The sequence below is a fragment of the Eubalaena glacialis genome, chromosome 10 (assembly GCF_028564815.1).
Source record: "Eubalaena glacialis isolate mEubGla1 chromosome 10, mEubGla1.1.hap2.+ XY, whole genome shotgun sequence".
Classification (NCBI taxonomy): Eukaryota; Metazoa; Chordata; class Mammalia; order Artiodactyla; family Balaenidae; genus Eubalaena; species Eubalaena glacialis.
In genome coordinates this window covers 10,990,827-11,013,165 of record NC_083725.1, presented here as the reverse complement: position 1 = coordinate 11,013,165, position 22,339 = coordinate 10,990,827, and the positions used below count along the sequence as shown (strand labels likewise).

At 40.0% G+C, this 22,339-nt stretch overlaps 1 long non-coding RNA gene across 3 annotated transcripts in view; it reads right to left on the bottom strand.

Moving 5' to 3' along the window:
* The window catches only part of LOC133099507 (uncharacterized), a 187,096-nt gene that overhangs the window by 19,963 nt on the left and 144,794 nt on the right, over positions 1-22,339 (bottom strand). The window contains exon 4 of one of the 3 annotated variants that reach the window (XR_009702346.1): positions 3,465-3,527. The exons of 1 other annotated variant lie outside the window; for it this stretch is intronic. This is a non-coding gene — a long non-coding RNA (uncharacterized LOC133099507). Of the gene's footprint in view, positions 1-3,464; positions 3,528-13,167; positions 13,253-22,339 lie in introns of those variants that run through there. One more of the 3 variants, XR_009702345.1, reaches the window with a different exon arrangement.

Sequence of the window (22,339 nt, the reverse complement as noted above, 5' to 3'; positions counted from 1 at the left end):
TCGTGATGGAAGGTAGAAGAAAAGGCCTTTGAAGCCAACAGAATTACTCCTCTGTCCAGAGAAATATAAACAATAACTCCATCAGCCTTCAGCTCTGCTTTTGAATGAGTTCTTTGCTTCTGTCTGAGAGGCAAAGTAGTTCATTCCTTGGGAAAAATTTGAATGTGGAATGGTAGACCATGCCCTTTTCACTCCGGTTTCATTATGTTATTTTGAATTATTATTAGTACATAGAACACTCAATATAAGTTAACAAGATTTTACTGAGCGTCTGTCACGTACCCAAGGCTGCAGTAGTTCCTCTGGGGTAGATAAAGAAAAACTCTGTGACACGTTCAGGGTCTTCAAGTATCTTAGTATCTTTTTAGAGGTTTACATGTTCCATTTTAAAAGCCAAGCAGAAAACAAGCTGTTATATTTTGGAAGTCTAACTTTTAAGATAAATATTACTTTTCTCTATTAATGTAAGCAACTGAGTTTGACTGAACTTGTTTTTATGCTTCTACTAATATATATCATTGTATTTACTAATACATATTATTGTATCATTTATCTTGTTATTCATGTCTACAAAAAGCCTCACTTACAGACTTTACACTGGCTTGCATTCTGGTTGGATGCCTCTAGGTAAACCACAAATAAAAGTCCATCAAAAAAACTTTGAATTTCCAAACAAATGCATACTGGTACATTTTGAAGTTCCACTCAAGTGCACTCTCTATATGATATGAAAGAAAACTTGTGTGATATATTATCTCAACAAAGTGGTTTATTAAAAAAAAAAAAAAAAAAAGAAAACTAAATGAATCATCTTGGGGAAACTACTCTAATTCCTGAGTGTGCACTTCAGTTAATATTTCTGCACATCTTGGGACTTCCCTGGTGGTCCAGTGGTAAAGAATCCACCTTCCAATGCAGGGGACACGGGTTTGATCCCTGGTCGGGGAACTAAGATCCCACATGCCGCGGGGCAACTAAGCCTGCGTGCCACAACTACTGAGCTCGCGCGCCTCAACTAGAGCCCACGTGCCACAGGCTAAAGAGCCCATGCTCTCTGGAGCCTGTGCGCCACAACTGGAGAAGAGAAAAACCCGCATGCCGCAACTAGAGAGAAGCCCACACACCACAACAAAGAGCCCACGCAACAAAAGATCCCGCGTGCCTCAGCGAAGATCCCACTTGCCGCAACTAAGACCCAATGCAGCCAAAAACAAAAAAAAAAAATTTTTTTTTTTGCACATCTTTTAAACACTGATGCTGCTGCCTCAAGTTAATTCCCAGTAATGGACTGTTATCCTTTGGTGTGTACTTCTTTTTCAAATACCAAATAGATGGTCAGTTACGTTATCTTCCCCAGACTACCTTGTTTTCCTTTGAAGTTTTCGAAGACAAATCACTAATCCATTTATTGTAAATGGTAATCCTTTCAAAAATATGTCTTGGGTACAAAACTGAACTTTTCAGGCAGTAAAGATGTTTCAAAGGAGGTTTTTCCAATGCAAATTATCTTTGTCGTGATGTGAAAGTAATTGTCCTAACTGTTCTGTATGAATACGCCTTTGTATACTTTCAATTACATGTATTTAAACATTTAAGAATGATGTAAAACACGATATATCCATTAGTGGAATTTGCCAGTCACATCATATATTTCTAAGCAGTTTATAAAATATGTACCAAGAATTAAAGTATGATATTCTTACTTAAGAAACGATATACTGTATTACCATGTTTTTCTTCCAATAACCCATAGCACTATTCTGGGAACTTAGATGTTCAGATTTGGGTTGCCTATACTGTTCAGGTCATGAAATTTCAAAGCACATTTATATCCACTGCTCTTATGGTGACCCCAGTAAGATGAGAGGCAGATATTCAGGGTGACCCACCATCCCGGTCTCCCCAGGATTGAGGAGGCTCTGGGGATGCGGCACTTGCCATAGGAAAGTCCCAGCAAATGAGGGACGGGTTGATCATCCTGTGGGTATTATAATTCCTCTTTGTAGTTGGGGAAACTGAGGCACAGAGAAGCAAAGTGCTCTGCCCAGTTTACCCAGCAAACCTGAGGTAGACGTGGGACTCAGTCTTCTGTCTTCCAACAAGAGAACATTCGCAACTAGGCATATCCCTGCTATTTCCTCTATACCTTACTTCTGCCTGGAACTGTAAGAAAACCAATGTCATCTTTTGTCTTTTTTGTGTGCTACCATTCCAAAAGTGCTAGGATGAAATACAGTGGGTACCAGTGAATAGGACTGTTTGTCAAAATCCCATATTATTTGGGAGGAACAGCATTGCAGCTTTGTGCTTGAAAGAGAATGACAGAGAGACTGAGAAGTTATGATGATCACAGCTCTTAAGAGCAGAGGAAATACTAGTATAAGGTCTGTCTACCCCACCAACCACCTCTTGCGACTGCCAACTACCTCCGGTCTTGACTGAGCCATTTGTGTAATTTCATGAAACAAATCAACTTAAATGAGTCTCAGAAAAAATGACCAGAGAACCACCTTTTGAATCACAGCATGGTAACAGCTAACATTTCCTGAGGGCTTACTCTGTGCTAGGTGCAATGCTTAGAGCTTTACATGAATTCGGTCAATTCAGCCTCACAATAATTCCAAGAAGGAGCAACTAATATTCCCACTTTACAGATAAGAAGAATGAGGCTGAGAAAGGTCAAGTAATTCATCCAGTGTCACACAGCTGATAAAGGTTGGAGCTTGGATTTAAACCCAGGCAGTGTGACCCTGGAACCAGTGCTTTTAGCCATCCACTGTATCACTTTTAATAAAAGCAGTTAAACAGCACAGTTCCCAATGTCCAATCACTCAGACAGCTTTTTGTTAGGGTAGACCTAAAACTAGTGGACCACATATTCCTCAGGTGCATAGCGGGTGTGTTGGTCTAAAAGCATGAGGCTTTCTGGTCATAGGTATTAAAGGATCTGAAGGAAGAGATTTTAATCTATTGATTAATTCCAGAGTGAGATAAATTGTCCTGCCAAACTTCTGCTATTTATTCAGGACCTCTATTTCTCTTTTTGGAAAATGTAAATAATACGTCCTGGGCTTCTGTGAGAAATGACTAGGTAAAATAATGGGCAAGCACTATGCAAACTGTAAAGTGCTGTACACAATTATCCCATATGTTAAGGAGTTTCCAAAATAGCAATTTCTTCCAATGCCCTTGCAAAAGCAAATGAGACACAGCTGCTAGAACACTCTGTAAAGAGAAAGAAATCCAGCTCTTTAAAACTTTCAAGGGGGAAAACACACACCATAAAATTACCCCGAAGATGAATTTTACAAGAAGCACGGAAGTGTCATCAAGTTTTTCCGTGGTTAATTCTAAAAGAGTGCTAGCGTCGCAAAGATCAAACAAGCAGTTCTTCCACAAAAACCTGGGGAAATATGCTGTTTAATGACACTTGCATAATAGTTAGAAATATAAATTATACTCACATGAGAAGCAGAACTGAAGAAGCCAAGTTTACTGGCTCTTCTGAGTCTTTTCCAAAGACAAGTCTGTTGGGGAAAAAAGAGGAGAGACTTGTTCTAAACCAAACAAAAGGAAGACATTAAAAAAAAAAAAAAAAAAAAGTAAAGTTAGAAGGATGAGGTGTCCCTGGAATGCTATGAAGCACTGAGAGTGACTCAGCACTTGCCGAGGGGCAGCAACAATTAAACGAGTTTGTTGAAAGAACTCTAATAAAATCGGCATTCCCTGTAATCTCAGAACAAGATGGCACCACTAAAGAAAATGTTCAACAACACATGTGGGGACTCTGATTTGATGGAAGTTGCTTGGGGGTGGGGGGAGCTCAGGGATGAGTCATAGACTCCTCAAATGAAGTGGACTAAAGCTGGAGGAAGCTGGGTTGGGTCTCTGCCCTCTTCATTGTTCTTCTCCTCTCCAGGGATTGCAGCCCTTCTGCAATCAGCCAAAAGGAACAAGTGAGTTGGCCACTGGGCAATGAGAAATTGTCAAACAAGTGAAATGAAGTTTCACTTGTAGTATAAAACATATACACTGTATAAACAAGTCCTGAGACAGGGAGGAAAGCAGACTTTCCCAGGATCCTCTGTGCCCATGAGAATCATTCCTGCTGAATCCTGTCTCCAGGTAGAAGGGCACCTAGGTTATCCAAGATGGAGCCTACACAGATTTTTAAGTTCTTTGGGGAAAAAGAAAATCATGATTCCTCTTAGTAACTAATTTCTGTCTTTATCTACCCTTTTAGCCATTAAGTTCTGTGCTAAAACTAGCTTCAATGTCTCTAAACTGGTCTTTGTGGACATGGATGAATGATTTTGGTTTTGCCCATCGAAAAGTATGCATCCTTCATATATTTGCACGTAGTTATTCTCATACTAAACTCATAATGGAAACCCAGGAAATTCTCCTGTCCCTTCTCAAATGAGAACTTCCCATCGCCCCACCTCAGGTTATAGAAAGGAAAAAAAATTTTTTTTTGATGTCCTGGCATCATTTTTCCTATTTCAGGTGGCTATAGACTGAGTGGAGAGTTTACACCTTCCTATCTTAAGAAAAATCAAAAAAATTGAGAAGGTTAAGAGCTGGTGATTTGACATTTCCATATTAACTTTTTTTCAAAATGCTGGTGTTTTCTTTTTTTGTTTTGGATTAAACTCAGGTGTAAAATATTATATTGCACATATTCGTTATTGAGTGAATTTATTGAATTTACGTAATATTCACGAACAGAATTTTGTAAGTTGTTCTGCCAGCCAAACTATTCCTGCTTCCTTCACAAATGGAGCTGCTCAGTGTTAATCAATTGATTACCATGAATGAAGAATTCTCCAGAAAGTTGTTAAAACCAAGATACCACCATTTGGTTCCCCTTGAAAAAAGGAAGTTATTGTTCCACTGGATTTTCTTTTGTTCTGAATAGAAAAGTTTTTAAGTTGGGTTGGATATTCTTTTCTTTTTTAATGCTTTTTTTTTTAACATCTTTATTTGAGTATAGTTGCTTTACAATGTTGTGTTAGTTTCTGCTGTATAACAAACTGAATCAGCTATATGTATACATACATCCCCATATCTCCTCCCTCTTGCATCTCCCTCCCACCCCTCTAGGTGGTCACAAAGCACTGAGCTGATCTCCTTGTGCTAGGCAGCTGCTTCTCACTAGCTATCTACTTTACATCTGGTAGAGTGTATATGTCCGTGCCACTCTCTCATTTCGTCCCAGCTTACCCTTCCCCCTCCCCGTGTCCTCAAGTCCATTCTCTACATCTGGGTCTTTATTCCTGTCCTGCTCCTAGGTTCTTCAGAACCATTTTTTTTTTTTAGATTCCATATATATGTGTTGGCATACGGTATTTGTTTTTCTCTTTCTGACTTACTTCACTCTGTATGACAGACTATGAGACTAGATATCAATTACTGGTTTGGATATTCTTTTTGGGTTTTTTGTTCTTTCAATTTCAGCATTCCTCTAGGAAGAGAGAGCGAATGTTCTCTTTCTCATCAACCAGAGTGATATTAGTTTGAGTATGAAATGCAACCAGGTTCCAAAGAAACTATGTTGTAGCTTTTGGGAATGGGAAGAGTTTTTTCCCTCAGGGGACAGAAGATGAGATTTTCCTTTTGTCTTCAACCTTTTAATACCAAAGCGTGAACCATTTCTATATACTTGTTTGGAAGCATGAACTGAATACCATGAAAGATAGCAAAGTAAGCTGACTCCTTGATTCTGACCAAGCCAGCAACAGGCATTTGGATTTGAGTTGGATTTAGATGAGCTATTCAATAACCTGTATAGTAAGACTGGGAGCTTAGGAATCAAATCACATTGTGATCTTGGTAAGGATATTGCTCTTTTGTGAGCAGCTTAGTTGATGGGGTCAGTCTTTTAATTTACTTAAAATTTTGCAGAGAGTTTTCCTGTTGTAGCACTTGAACATTTCTCCCCAGTTCAATTCCTTCATCCATACAATTGGGTTAATACAACTTACTGTGCAGGTCTTTCGTAAGGACCAAATAAAATGTATACATTAGATGCTTACTATAGGCCCTGGCACATAAAAGCTGAATGATCGTTTCTTGTTCACTTGGCCCCTATATGGTTCTACTGCTAAAGGTTGGTTCTCAATAAAGCAATGTTGGGCTGTAATAACCTTCTGCCACCCTCCCCCTGACACCCCCAAAAAGAAGAAAAACCACAGCTAACTAAGAACAGTCCCCTAATTTTGACAATTTTGTTGTATCTTTCCAATGGAACCCCATCATCTTATACCTACTATAATAATTTACTGGACACTTACATGAGCCATCTACTGTAACAAGAACTTTACATGGGCAATCTCATTTCATTTTCCCTACAACCCTATGAGTTCAATACTATGGTTATTCTCTTCTGCTTCAAACTCACTTGTTCCCCAATATGAAGAACCCCAATGAGTATTTTCTAACCATCCATCTCACATAAGTATTTTTTATCATCACTGCAAAACATTACGGAATGCCTTCTGAATTATGTTTTTCAAATTTGTTCAAGCAAAGCACTAAGATACAAAGCATTGATACTGTATACTAAGATACAGTTTCAATCCTCCAGAAAGTGACATATTTTTTTACCTCAGAGAGGAAACTATTTAAAGGGCCCATTATCTCTCTTTTTTTAATCATATAGGTGCTTCCTATCTCTGATTAAGTTTATGACCTCATCATAAATAAGAATGGCTAAAACTCCTATTAATATCTGCTTAAGAACTACAGCCAATAGCTACAAAATGTCAAATTGACCCCACTGACAAGATGGTAGTGATCACCCATACTGTTGAAATGGAGAGCAAGAGGTCACTGTAGAAGAGTTCTCATGGAGACGTTCTACCCACATTCACCATCTGAAAAAATGTCATACGTAGACATTCATGCACACTGAACTGGCAAATACAAATTTCTATACAAATACCCCTAATTTTAAATAAATGTGAAGGCCAGTAGAGCAACAAAGAATGCCTATGCTTGATACAGAGACATTTGTCAGGAAGAGTCCCTACTTGAAAAGACATTACATCTCTATTCAAAAACCTCAGTCAATTCAGTTCATTTAGAAAAGCTCCTAAAATGAAACATTTATTGCATACTTTTCATATTGTGTTTGGCTTTGTTTTATTTTCCGAATAAATATTTGAAGAGGCATATATGTGGGCTGTATTTTCTTTTGAATCATTTTTGATATTTTACGAGATAATGTTGGCTCTTCCCTCATGGAAAAAACTGAAACAATCAAAAGGGATTTTACACATGGTCTCAACAAGTATGCCTACTGCCCCACCAGGATTACTCCCCCCCCAAACACGCCTGTTACCATAGATAAAAATCCCTGATTTCTGGGATGCCGAATCTTCCACCTGGATTCTAGACACTACCACTATTTGCAGACCCAATGAAATTGCTTAAGGAATCCTTCCTATCTTTCCTAAAACATTAATCTGTCCCTCTCGACTGGATCACTTCCATCATCGCACAACCATATCGTTATTTCTCCCAACCCCAAACAAACACAAACACCACCACTCCCACCAACACACCCTTAGCGGGACCCCACTTTCCTCACCTGTTTCCCTCCCATTTCTGTGCTTTCTTTGGCAGGAACTTCAAGAGTTGTCTTTCCTCACCATTTCCAAGTCTTCTCCTATCACCCTCTTACACTATTTAGAGCAGACCTTAACCATCGCCATGCCACCAAATATGTTCTTGTTAAGGTTACTGATGTTCTCTAGTTGTGAAATTCAATAGTAAATTTTCAGTTTTCATCTTACTTGACCCAACAGCAGCATCTGACACTATTTTTCACTCCCCTCTAACTGGTACACTTCCTTCTCTTGGTTTTTAGGACACCAAACCCTCCCAGTTTTTCTCCTTGGATGGTCACTCCTCAATCTCTCCTTGGTGGTGTCTCTTTTCCTTCTTGACCTCTTAGTGCTAGAGAATCCCAGGGTTGAGTCCTTTTCTTCTTCTCTGCTTTATCTACACCCACTCCCTTGATCGTCTCATTCAGCCTCACAACTTTCAATACTGACAAGCTGATGACTCCACCTTTAGCCCAAACATACTCCGCATACTCTCATAAGCCCCATGTGTGCATGACCAGCAACCAACTCTACATCTCCCATCAGGTGTCTAATGGTCATTTCAAACTCAGTATATCCAAAATCAAAATCCCAACATTCTCCACAAACTTGCTCTTCCTACAGCCTTTTACATCTCAACTGATAGCAATTTCATCTTTGTAGCTTCTCAGGCCACACCTGGATTCCTTTAACATTCTACATCCAATCTCTCATGAAATCCTGTTGCACTTTACTTTCAAAATATATAGAATTTAACTGCTTTTCACCACCTGTACTGATCAATCAACACATGGCCCAAGCCACATCATCTCTTGCTTGGGTTACTGGCATAACCTTGTAACTAGCCTCTTAGCTCCTATCCTTGCCCTACTCAGTATTCTCTAAACACAACACTTGAACAGGTCCTTCTTAAAAAGTCAGCATTTTGCAATGACTCCTTTTTCACTCAGATTAAAGCCAACGTCTTTTTCAGTGACCTACCAAACATTACATGATCATGACCTCGCCTTGATATTACCTCTCCTATCTATCACTACTTCCCCTTCACACACTTTGCTTCAGCCCCACAGTCCTCTTTGCTGTTCCTTAAATATGCCAGCCACGCTCCTGCCCTTTGGCCTTCACACAGGCTGTTCTCTCTGCCTGTGACACTCTTCCCTAGCTAACTACATGCTTACAGTCCTACCTGTCTTAGGTCTTTGCTCAAATGGCGCCCTGTTTAAAATTGCAAGTGTACACACGACCCTTTCCTGCCAGCCCCTGAAGTCCTGAACCTTATTACCCTGCTTTATTTTCCTCCTTTCCATAGCATCTACTACCAGGAACATTATATATTGCTTTATGTATTATGTTTACTGTCTGTCTCTGCTAGAATGTAGGCTCTGCAAGGGCAGGAATTTGAGTAGATCTTGGTCATGTCTTTTCCTGAACATCTAGAATAGTGCTTGGCATATGAAATCACTCAATGGGTGTTGAATTGAATTGAATGAAATAGGCTTCCAGTAAAAACAAAAAAAAAATACACCCCAAAAAACCCCTGGATTGGTAACATCGCGCCTATAGGAAATAAGGGCTTGACTTAAAATAGCTTGATAGAGAATTACTGTCTAGGATCCAAGTCTATCCTAAAGCAAGAAGAGAAGATACCTGAATACATACCTGAATACATGGTCTATTTTCTGGGAAAGAGAGTATGGAACCAAAAATGACAACCTGGGGGAAAATGGAGACACATCTCCCTTCTTTTGCGTTTAAAGATTCAGGTAATATATTTTCAGATGACTCAAGAAGAAGTTTGGAAAAGACCACAATAGTGTGAAGGAGCTAGAAGTTTAACTTAAAAAAAAAAATCTGGCTTTCTTTTTTCTAGTGTTCATCACAGTTCTATATAGACACTCTGACCCATGGATGTCCACCTGTGGTTTGTGCCACTGATGGCTTTTCAAAGTCCCATTTTAGTAAAGTAGTTTGAAAAAGAGGAGCAGTTCGTGGAATATTTGTTTTTATCAGCCTTGGCAATCATAAGGGAGATCAGGTAACTGCTCTCAGTGTGTGGTCCTTGGACCTGAAGCATTAGCAACACCAGGAAACTTGTTAGAATTGCAAATTCTTGGGACCCATCCCACTCCAAGTCTACCTCATCAGAAACTCTGATGATAGTATCCAACTATCTGTGAATTAACAAGTCCTCCAGGTGATTCTAATGCCTATTTTGTGTTAGGCATTTGGTTTAAGAAACACTGAGGAAACAAAATGAGAGAAATCATCATTATTGTTCATTTTCAAGTTTACAATGACTTATTTTTTTAACAAGGCAACATCAGAATACAGATTGCCTTCACCGATACATGCGATACACTCGTAGGTCATCCAGCACCCAACACTAACATTTATGAAATACTTTTTCTGGGCATTCCGCTTCAGATTAACGAGAAAGTAGAAGACTACTCATATATTCCAGGAGCCTCATTTAATGATTTCACAATGCTCTGAGCTACTTGGCTCTTGGCTCTTCCTGTTAAGATTTATGAACCCAGATTGCAGCAAACCATTTTTCAAATTAGCTTCAAGTTGACAATTCCATTTCAACAATAAATTCGCAATGGAATGTGAATTGAGGGAAAAAATAGATATTGAGGGTTGTAGGAATTTGTCAAAAATGACATTCTAATTACAAATATTAATCCACAAGTAGGTCACCAAGAGTCACTTTGCTTTGATTATTTGCTTGATAGAGGATTATGACACAAAGACCATCAGTTTGTAAAGTATTTATTTAAAGAACAGAACTCCGCCTGGTCTGTGAAATCCAAAACCAATATTCCGTAAAGCCCAACTTCCTGTAATTCTCACACTCTCATTAGTTCTTTAAGAGTAGATACATATCCCATTTTACAGATGACACAACAAAGCTCAGTGACCTATTCAAGGGTACATTGTTATGTACAAAGTCAAGACTGAGTCTCAGATGTCTGGGATTTTCTTATAGATGCCAATTCAATATAAGAAATATGTATTAAGCACCTGCTCTGTGCCAGACCATGGATTAGGGGAAGGGAGTATAAAAATTTCTGACACAGTCCCTGACTTTAAAGAGCTCAATTCAAGATACCCTGTCTCCCTAATCATTTAATACCCACCTTTGTCAGTTCTGGCAAAGTAAATGAAATAAATGGTAAAGCTGGTTGATTTCAGCACTAAAGAAATCTTGGACCAGCAAGGACTGCGTCGTGAGGTGTCCTAAGACCCTTACACTGATCATGCACCATTTAATCAAGGCACCATGTACATCTTGATGGAGAGTTTAAAAGTGCCCTGTCATGTCCTACTAATAGTTCATGCCCATAACAAAATATGGAGATACTATGTGAAAAAAAAAAAAGTGATAAGCTTGCAGAAAGGCAGTGGAATTGGAGCTCAGGGTCAGAGGAGACGGAAAGCTATCTATTGAACAAATCACATTTTACAATGAAAAAATAACATGACGTTCAGATATATTTCCAAACAAAGACATGTTAGAACTGGTATGCGCTCCTTCCATCATTCTCTCCATCATCTGAGTATAAGGTTGAGTTTGGGGGTCTGTATTTTTCAAAACCCCAGTAGCTCTGCTTTAGAAAATGTTCAAGTTAAGTCAAGAAACTTATGTGACTGAGAATTGGAGACTTAAGTTCCGGTCTCCATTTTACCACTTACTGGGTTTAAAACTAAAAGGATTTTTTTTGTGAAAGTAAGAGAACCTCAGACAAATTTTTAAGGAAGTTAAAGTTTTCCATAAAGTATTAGAAGCTATACAAACATGAAGCCATATTTATGCATTCGCTCAACATTTATTTAAGCACTTGTATGCTGAGTGCACTAGGTCCTGGGGGTACCCAAGTGGATATAACGAAGTGCTGGTGTTTTTCACTCTATCTATTATTAGACTATCTGGGGAACACCCTCAGAATAGTAACCCGAAATTATGTTTAGTAGGGAAAAAGTTAGACTTAAGACAGCTTTTTAAATGAGTTGAGACTGCTTAAATAGTAAAATAAAAAGACTAAGGGGTAAGCTTTAATAACTTTTTAAAAAGTTTACAAACTCATTTTAAGATGGACTTAGGTCAGACAATATGAAAGCTAAAAAAGAGTGAAGATTTAGCCTCAAATTATAGCAAAAAAAAAGAAAGGGGGAGGGTTGGGGAAGAGAAGAGATTGGGAAGAAAGAACTTTTTCTAGAACACTGGAGCTAGAGATTGAATTCCTCTGCTGGTCTGCTGAAGATATTTTGGAAGTGATTAGCTAATTCTCTCTCTCAATGGGTTTAAAGATGTGACTAAACGTGGGGTGCTGGAATAGCCATTTTTTGGAGTTCTACTTCTAAAGCTCTGTGAATGGTAACTAGGTGGATTAAAAGTCTGTTTTCTTCTCTCTCCCTTATTTGGCTGATACGTCTTCTTCCAGATTTGGAAACTCATAGACATCGCTATGAAATGTATCACAGACCATGAGTCACTATGAAAAGGACAAGTGTGTAAATTGCCTTACCAGTGAAAAATCCTCTGCCTGTCCTCCCCTTTTTTTCTGGGACAAAACTTCAGTTTTTTTCTCTCTGATTCATATCCTGGGGAAATCAAATCACAAAATGGCTATGTTTAATAAAAAATATCTCCAACCCACCTCCTCACTTTAAGAATGCAAACTCTTTTTAATCCAGATGTTCATGATCTCCCCCGCATAAAAGCCTTTTCTTCAGAAGACTTTGGTGCCATTTAAGACAGGTAAGAGAGTCAGAGAACCACTCATACACGAAAGTTATGCTGAAGTCCCATTAGCCAACGGGTCTAAAAAGTGTGTCTGCTGGTGGCAGCTATTTTAAAGATGGGAATTAGCAGGAGAAAGAACTAAAGTTTATTTGAGGCCACCAGTGCCAGGTATGCTAGGGGCTCTTCGATAGTAATGGCTGACATTAATTGAATTCTTACTAGGTATGAGGTACCATTCTAAGTTTTACAGGCATTATTTTATTTAACTCAAACTACTCCATGAGATAAATACTATGATGGACCCCAGTTCTAGCAGGAGGGAAATGAGGCTCAGAGAGGCTCACTAACTTCCTCAGGATCATGTAGCAAGTAAGATGCAGAGATGAGATTCAAACTCAGATCTGTCTGACACCAGAACTTAAACTATTAACTACTATCCTCATTAGTGCTTTAAAAAAGGTAGATATACTATCTCCATTATGTATAGGAAATGGAAGCTCACGGAAGTAACCTGATCAAGAGCACACATTAATGTTCCTTTGGCCTGGCATTTGAACTCAGGTCAGGCGGACTCCAACATTTATGTTCTAGGCACAGAGATATTAAGCCCCAAAGAGGAGCTGCTATCCTCACTCACATTCAACTCCATGGAAATTATTCTTAAATCAATTCAAATAAATGAATGTCTACTCTGTACAGAGCACTATATACGAATGAGACTCTGGAGATAATGCAAAAGATGTAAATATATTGTACCTACCTCCAATAAACTTTAAGTTCTAGTTGGCAGAGAAAATACATATATGAATGAATTGAGGTCAGCTGCAAAGCATTGTGTCACCACAGGTAATATGACATCCTATGAAATGAATAAATTCTGAGGCGATGCAGGGGAAACCTGGAGAAGAAAGTTCATCAATGAACGCTGAGAAGAGGAATAAAATAAAGCATATGATGAATGGAGTTGATTCCATTTCCACTATCTTCCTGACTATTTTGTCAGTAGGAAGAAAACATACTTTGGAGAACCTATGGAAAGAGAACACAACCTTAGCACTTATTAGAAAGGTTTCATTAAAGGTATGGCTTATGATCACAGAGCAATGGAAAGACTGAAGGAGAGGAAAGGATTTTTCTGTGATTACAGCTAAAACTACTAGCTATTACTCTTTCCCTTGGCAAATAGGTTTCCATAGGGTTCCGTCAAATACAAACCATAATAGTTATAAATCAAACCCAGACTTATTCTCTACAAAGAAAGGCAAAATGGCAGAGGGGAGGGAAGGGCATCAATTTCAACATTTTCAAGGGATTTTCCATGAGATCTATCCAGTCTAACGAAAAAGAAAAACTTTTTTTCTGAATTAATCTTGAAAATAGAGCTTTATTGGATGAACGAACTAGAACGCCAATTGCTTATTTCAGCTCCCCTCCCTGCAAACCTCCAATTTAATAAAGAATGGGCTGTTGAAAAGAATCTTGGCGATGGCAGACAAGTATTCCCTATTTACAAGGTCGTATCTCAGCTATGTTCAACTTTTCTTCAAGCTAAGACATAGACTTCAGCCCTTAATAGGAAGATTTACTGAAGCTTCTCTGAAAATAGCATTTTCCAAACTGTACTAAAGAAGAAAAAGAGGCACTCAAGATGCTAATGAATATTACTAAACAAAACAGTTCTAGAGTCAAATAACTTTGGGAAAGGTGAGTTCAATTTTTTGCAGCCTTAGACATGTGCATGTACATTTTGTATCTCTACTGGGGACATATTCAGAATTTCTCAAACGTGTTTGACCTTGGAATACCCTGTTATTTTGTGGAACTTGTACTACTATCTCATAGGTCTAGTATTCCAAAAAGGAGCCATGTTCTCTTTCCTTACATAACTTTTAGAAAGACGAGGTAAATTGAATAATGGGTGGAGAAAGAAAACTACCAACTGGCCATGGCTTAGACCCCATGCCTGGGAGTGATAAGTCTTTACTTCCATGGACTCTGGGTTCATCACTGAATAAGAGTGAGTGACAAATCTCTAATGTCTCGTTCCGTGATTTTCAGGGCTACCCTCACAGCAACATGGAGAAGCAGTAGAGTCGTTCTCTCCTGTAATGGGCAGCCCCGGGTTGGCCTTGGTGGTGTCCGTGGGAGACAAGGCAGGGGTTCCTTCCCAGGTGATGGCCAAGAGCTCTGGAAAACTGGAGGAGCAAAGGGAGTGAAAGATGATTTATACAGTGTGCCTAAACCACTGGGACAACTAAAATTTAGTATTTCATCCTAGTCTCTGAGATATACTCAAGGACTCAAAGTTCAGACTCCTTTAGCGGGTCATTCTGTACCTGCTGGCTGTACTTCCCTGCCCTCTCCCACACCTGAGCAGAACCTAAGACAAATTCACACAGAATATAATGGGATCACACTTCTTCAGATCCTCTGTGTGAGTGTGACTCTTTACAATACTATCATTATTTATGATTATTCAAAGAGGAGGAAACAGAGGCACTGAAGGGAAAGTTTCACCTCCTGGAGTAGTATAGCTAGAGGGAAATCCTTAGGCGAACCTTCTGTCTACAGAAATACAGTTCACTTGGTGGAGAGAACACCTTATAATCACTACATCCAAACGATTTAATTCCTACCCTGTGACACGGCCAGCTGAGTCAAACTGCACTATCCTCAGAGTCAGAGATACAGGAAAAGTCAGTCAACTCGTTAATGTGTGATGCATTTTACAATAGCATTAACCACAGTGTTTAGCCGGTGAGTAAAATTAACATAACTCTCAATGCGAACACTGTATCTTTCCATGTAACTGTATTTATACATTTTTTCATATTTCCAAATATTGTGGTCAATTAAGAACTCTCCGTTGTAACAATAAATGGATTTGAAGAATAACTTAAGTTTGTATAGTGCTTTACAGTTTATGAAGTACTTTCATGTACGTGTCTTATTTTATCCTCAGTATAACTCTGAGAGGTGGAACTTAGTGTCTTCATTTTATGGTGCAGAAATCAGAGATTGAGAGATTATCACCAAACTAATAGCTGGCAGAGTGAGACTGACACCCAGCCTCTCTGATTTCAGCACTGTCAACTCCCCATGCAGTGAAGCACTCCCACGTGCTCCAAAGGATGTCCCTTATAAGTTCATGGTAATCTCAATTTTTTCTGTATTCCTTGTGCAAAGTACTAGTAAAACTAGTACTTTATTGAAAACTCTCTTATTTACCAATTATTTAATGAATATCTGCCTTATCTATCCCACTCAAACATAACCCTTTGGTTACACTGTACTTTCAGAGACCCCTGAAGAATGTCCCCTCCCTCTAGACCCTATACAACCAGGTTCAATCCTATGCAACAGAACCCAGCACAGACCAGGGGTGGCCCCTTCCTACCTCTCGGAAACTCTCTCTGGACTTCTCAACCCCTGTCCTCGCTTAGGGAGGAGACTCTCCTGTGTGCTGTGTGCTCCCAGAGCACCAGTGTGGTCATCTGCGGAGGATTCACACCACCACACTGTACTGCGAGTGTCTGTTTGTCATGTCCCCACTTGACCTTGGGCATCTTGAGAACAGCGATCTTGGGTTCCTTCACTTTGAATCCCCAGAATCTAGTACACAGTAGGCTGTCAATAATTAATAAATAAGTAATCTAATAAATACATAAAGTAACACAAAACCAATTAAGGCAGTTATCGCCTTTGAGGAGTTCCCAGTCTCATGAGGGAGAAAGACCGATCAAGAGACCACAACAAGCAACATTCCGGGGTGCAGACGGGTTCAAGGTGCTCTGGGAGTGTAGACAGGTAGGGATCGTGCTGCTCGGCCCTCAGAGACAGTGAAGTTGGGCAGAAGCTTCAGGAAGAGTAGAAGGTCCCCAGCCAATGGGCGTGGAGCTGAGAGAAAAGGGTGGGAGTGGGCAGCAAAGAGTGACAGCAGGCTTTAGAGGGGTTCTACTTTTGGGCTGTACAGCAGCCCCTTCTCAGGGGGGGTGCTGCCCCTCTCTCCAGCCAACCTCATGGTTCTAACAGCAGCTACAAGTCATGCACGATATCTTGTTCCCCTGGCCCAGAGGACTTCCCAGAGGTTTTGAAAATTTCTTCAGGCTCACCGAGGAAGCAAATCTGAGAGAATAGAGCTGACTGGGAGAGAGAAGCCGAGGACAAAGTTGGAGGAAGGGTGTCGTGGAAGTGCTCGAGTCCCTGACTCTGGTGATGTCTGGAGTCTGGTGGACCCCTGCCTTTGCTGAAGTCTGGTTTTCTACCTCAACTTAGTCAAGCTGGTTTTCTGTCACTTGCAAACACAAGAATCCGGATCCACACTAAGACCTTACTAATATCTCCCACAACATGCAGGGAGATAGGCGCGAAGTAGCTACTCGATATTTTATTCCTCAAATGGACCTTTTCCCGTCATCGAGTTCAATCTCTTTATTTAAAGATGGGGACACAGGCTTGAGCACTTTCCCCCAAGTTACCCATCCGACTCACAACAGAAGCTGAACTCTCTTCCCAGAACAGTGCTGTATCCACACAGACTGCTGCCCTTGTTGCCGTTTGCTGGGTAATTCGCCTCAAGGTAAGAAGTGATAACGGGGTTCACATTTGGTGAAAAAATCACAATGGGCACAGAATTCATGATACGACTGTAAAGTGATGATGTTATGTTTTCTACTTAATTCTATAACTAGCCCCTGGCATGCACCTGGGAGGTGGGTGTTTTGAGACAAGGCACACTCCTTGACCTCAAGTAGTTCACCAAGTAGAATAAGAAGTTGTACAGCTTACCAGAGCTCATAGACCCTCAAATTAGCCATCTGGGAGAATATGTACTTATTACTTTTGCAAGTGCTGACAAGTCTCCTTTGAACCGGTTACGAGCCAAACAAAAATGTCACCCCATAATTTCATAACTGCATTTAAATTCATTTTTAATCAAAAATGGTATCATTGGGCTTCCCTGGTGGCGCAGTGGTTGGGAATCTGCCTGCCAATGCAGGGGACACGGGTTCGAGCCCTGGTCTGGGGAGATCCCACATGCCGCGGAGCAACTAGGCCCGTGAGCCACAACTACTGAGCCTGCGCGTCTGGAGCCTGTGCTCCGCAACAAGAGAGGCCGCGATAGTGAGAGGCCCGCGCACCGCGATGAAGAGTGGCCCCCGCTCGCCGCAACTAGAGAAAGCCCTCGCACAGAAACGAAGACCCAACACAGCCAAAAATTAATTAATTAAAAAAAAAAAAATGGTATCATTCAGCTGGACCAACTGGATACGGCACTTGGTTTTTAGAAAGTGCAAAACAGCCTCCAAAGACAACCATTTCCTCCTACTAAGTATATCCAAAAGAATATGCTATGGGTTCTGAGGTCTACTGTAAAATAGGAGGTTCAAAGATGTTTTGCCCGAGGCTAGGCAGCATCACTGCCCTGAAGGGAACTATACTATTCAGGATGAGTAAATTTTTACGTATTGTTAAAATAATTGTTAAAATAATGACTTCTAGAATTTATATTAAATTTCCAGACAGGCATATATCTGCCTAGAGGCAGGTGTCAATATCACCTTAAGTCACCTTGAGTCCCTTCCAGCCCTGTGATTCTGCAGTTGCTTATACTGGATTTCTCCAAGTCTGTGATGGGCTGAAGAGCTATTTCTGCCCTAGTTCTTTTCCTTATATAGGTCAAATCCCATTCCAGTGAGTACCATTACAATAACCACCTCCTGGCCGGCTTATTTTAGACAACCTGATAAAATGAGAATCAAGCATGACCTCCAAGCCAGAGTTGGCTGTGACAGAATTTGACCTGAATATTTAAGCAAGGAGGCAGCCAGTGTCTTAAATTTTTATCTCCATGGCCCTGGGCCACTGCAGGACAGTTAGACAAAGGTACAGAAAAATCATCAGTGAGTCCAAACCACAGTATTCAGATTCCTGAATCAGTGACCCCAGTAGCCTGCTAGGCACTGCAAAATCAGAATGTCTGGGGACCCAATGTTGTGAGTCTCCATGTAAGAAGAGTCTCCGTTTTCTGTCAACTCCAGCCAAAGAACAGCATGGAGACTTGTGCATCCAATTTCAGGTCTATAAATAAGCCCTCTTGTCATATTGGATACCCCCAAACCTGCAGTTCCTTTCTCCATTCTTTCCCAGTAGGGCTGGCTTCATGCTTCTTTTTGCATTTGTTGCTCTTTCTTGGAACGAAGTGTTAGCTGCCACTCTCTGTAATGTTCCTCTACAAGAACGTAAATTCCCTGAGGACAGCAATTTGTTTGTTTGGCTCCCAGCTCTATTTAATATCTGAGTTGTCCTGCTGGAAAGCAAGCGCCATAAAAGTATGAAATCTCTTGTCTAGAACCGTGCCTGGCATACGGTAAGTGCTCGATAATTATTTGCTGAATGAGCGAATACATGATGAACAGTCATTGTGCAGGACCCAACTCCAATGCCACTCCTCCTTTCCCAGAGCAGTTACAGGTCTTTCCTCTGACCCTTTAGTACTGTTTGCATCTCTCTATTATAACAGTTATGGGATACTCTACTTATGTTATATCTGTTTTCCCAGGTAAACTGGAAAATACTTTATGGCAGGAACTATGTTTTTATAACTCCATGTCCCTGTGCCTAAAACAGTAAGAGTTCACTCGATGTTTATTGCTTCAATGATCATAAGAATGAATAAAAATGTTTCTCTTGTAACAATGAACACTGAGGATTTATGATTTAACATCATACCTCACATTCTGCCTGGACTCCAGAGCTTTCCAAACTTAAGAAGCCGTGAGTCACTGGGCTTGGAGGGGAGGGGTGTTTGTTTGTGGAGGACTTGTTTCCCGACCTCGATGAATCACATGTATAATCACCCCAACTGCATCCTGTCTGGGGAAGTAACCAAAACCCCTATTTCTGGCCCCAATGGCTTTTTGGTTTTATGAGTAAATGCCACTGACATGTCATTAAATAAATGCCCTCAGAAAGCCCCCAGCCAGTGCCATAACCTATGACAGTCAGGTTGTAGAGGAGCATTCTTGCGAACACAGCACAAGACAAAGGAGTTAACGTTATTCGCCTTGCCTGGACCACTGCTCTAGCTTCTAACTGTGACCTTGCATCCAAGTTCTTTTCAAACATCTGTTACACTCTTTTCCAATAAATCACAGGTATGATCATGTAATTCTCCTGCAGAAAAATATGCGATGGTTCTCATCATCAACTGAAAACAGACCAAACTTTTTACTCTACAACTCCCTCTAGATTCTGGCTCTGATCTTCTTCACCTGCCATACCTTCCTGCATGCTTATATAACCATATGCTCCCAATAAGATGAACGATTTTCTGATCACACACAAATCCTATACTTTGCTCTGTGACTTTGTCCCCTGTTTCCTCTTAGAATGCCCACCTCCTACTATTTCCAAATGTCTAAAATCTACATACCCTTTGAGTCTCACCAAATGCCACTTCCTCCACAGTATCATCAGTGATGTTCCAATAAGGAAGAATAATGTCTCTTTGAGCATGCACAGATTTTATCTGTGCTCCCTTTCCATTAATTATTTCTAATTGCATTATAGACACGTACACGCATGTTCATTTCTCTGATAAATCATTTCCTGACGAATATCTGAATCTTAGTCAATGTGATACTCCTTCAACTCCTAGTGGTGCGTGCCAGAGTGGACACTCCAAATAAACATTGTTAGAGGAAAACCTGAATTAGATCAATTGTTTAAATCCTTATCTTTGGCTCAGAATCTTCAGGAAAGGTTTGACTTAGAATTTTGTTATTCTCATCTCTCTCGTTTTATCCCTTACCTCCTTTCCAAGAAAATATAAGATTCAGAAAGTCTTTGGTCTCTGCAAAGAACTTGGTTTATATCCATAGATCTCAAAGGCAAGGTATTCAGCTCAGCCTTCCTTCCTCCTACATCCAGTTCCTGTGGCCCACCTTGCTAGTAGATACAACAAGCTCAAGTGAGAAAATATAATTTTGACCATAAACCCAGTAAAAGGAAAACATAGTTGAGAGGTATTGCCATTTCAAAAAGCAAACTTTAAAAAAGATAGCATACTCCAAAAAGACTTTGCTGTTACTGGCTATTTCAGAATATCCGCGCCCCAGTGCCAATTTCAGGGTGGACACATTCCTTCAGTGCGGATAAGCGAGAGTTGAAGCAATAAAGCTTAGCTTTGTTTGACTGCAAAGCACCTTCCTCTCCTTTTTGTTTATTAGTACCATTCTGGTTATGAGAATAGGGAGGTAGAAGCAGAACAAGGTTAAAAGCACCCATGTCAAGGTCAGATAGAGAGGGAACAGAATGTCAAGAGTTTTGCTTCCTCAACTGTCTTTCAGCAACGAGCACTTCTGCGCAGATGAAAGAGATGGACGGCCATCACTTCCCCCTGAGAGCCACCTCCGCAGGCCGCTTCCGTCCAGGCTGCCATCAGGGCGGGGCCCCTCCCTCTCTAGAGGCTAAGTCCTACCCACACCACTTACTGGCTGAATGACCACGGAAAAGTCTGCAATTTCTCTGTCCTTTAAATTGCAAAAGAACGTGGTCAGACTTTATAAACTGCAAAGCGCTGCTTAAATATTAGTTGTTGGCGTAAATTCAAAGACAACTGGTTTTGTTTTTGTTTTCATTACCCTACACCTGGAGTCAGCAAACTTTTTTCTGTAAAGGGCCAAATAAGAAATACTTTAGGCTTTGTGGACTGTATGGGGTCTACTGCAACTACTCAACTCTGCCTTCATAGCAGGAAAGCAACCACTGACAATATGCAAATGAAAGGATATGCTTGGTTCCGATAAAACTTTATTTACAGAAACAGGTGGCAGACTGGATTTGGCCCATGGGCCATATTTGCAAATCCCTGCCCTACATCTTTGGAGGAAATGAAACCCCAGAGGCAGACAGAAAGGCTTGCTAAAATCTTTCCCAGTGCTAATGATTTTGTCACTTCTTGTGAGCAACTGTCCTGAGGCTTACAGACATCTCTTTTAGGTACTTTTTGAAATCAGAGTTTTAGTTTTGTGTATTACCATCACCATCTTCATCAACATCATTCTGTACCTGAGGAGTATTACTGAGACAGGCATAAAAGAACTCTAGCTTTCTACACCTACCACTTGACCACACTCTCTTCTGGGAAAGACAGCTCTGATTATTGTTAAAGAAAATATCAATCATACTTGCGGTGAAAGGTCACTACATTTTTTAACAAATTGGTCCTTTGAGCAAGATGAATTTTAATGGATTGGTTTATTAACCTAAAGGTTGAACCAGACTGAGAGTAACTGAATGATTTGCTCATAATTAGTATTATTTATAATTATTTTACTTGGGAAAAAAGTATCACCTTAAATGTCAGGATGTTTTTTAATTGCTTCAGATGAGATTCAAAATAATTGACTTTGCAAGTATATTTAAAAAAAAAAAACTCATTTAAAATTATCTAAAGCTGCTGAGAGTCTGTCTGCAAGAGGTAAGATATTGATATTCATTACTAGGAACAGGGCAGAAATTGATCCATGATTTTTTTTTTAACCACACGAATTGTGTATTGTAGTCACTTCTGGACTCGAAAAGAGCTGGAATGCTGATAGGGTGATGTGTCTTTCCTCTTGCCCATTAAATCTGTTCTCTAAGTAAGTATGCTGTGTGAATGTCAGCATATGTCTTTTACTCAAATATATATTTGCATATATTTTATATTAAAAAGGGAGTAAGTACATGCTTGAAAATAGAAGGGATACATACGTGCTTGGAGGTTGTAGAAAAATACAGTCTATGTAGATATTGTGCATGTATACACGTGATTTGGATGGGATACCAACTTTTTGAAGGTGAGCAGGTGTATCATTTAGCATCTCCGTAAAAATTTGATTTATCGGTCAATTGGTGGAGAAGAAAAGGAGAGTACATTAACATCTGGGGAAAGATAGCTTTTAAAATAATGCAAGTTGTAAAATATGGATAAATCACT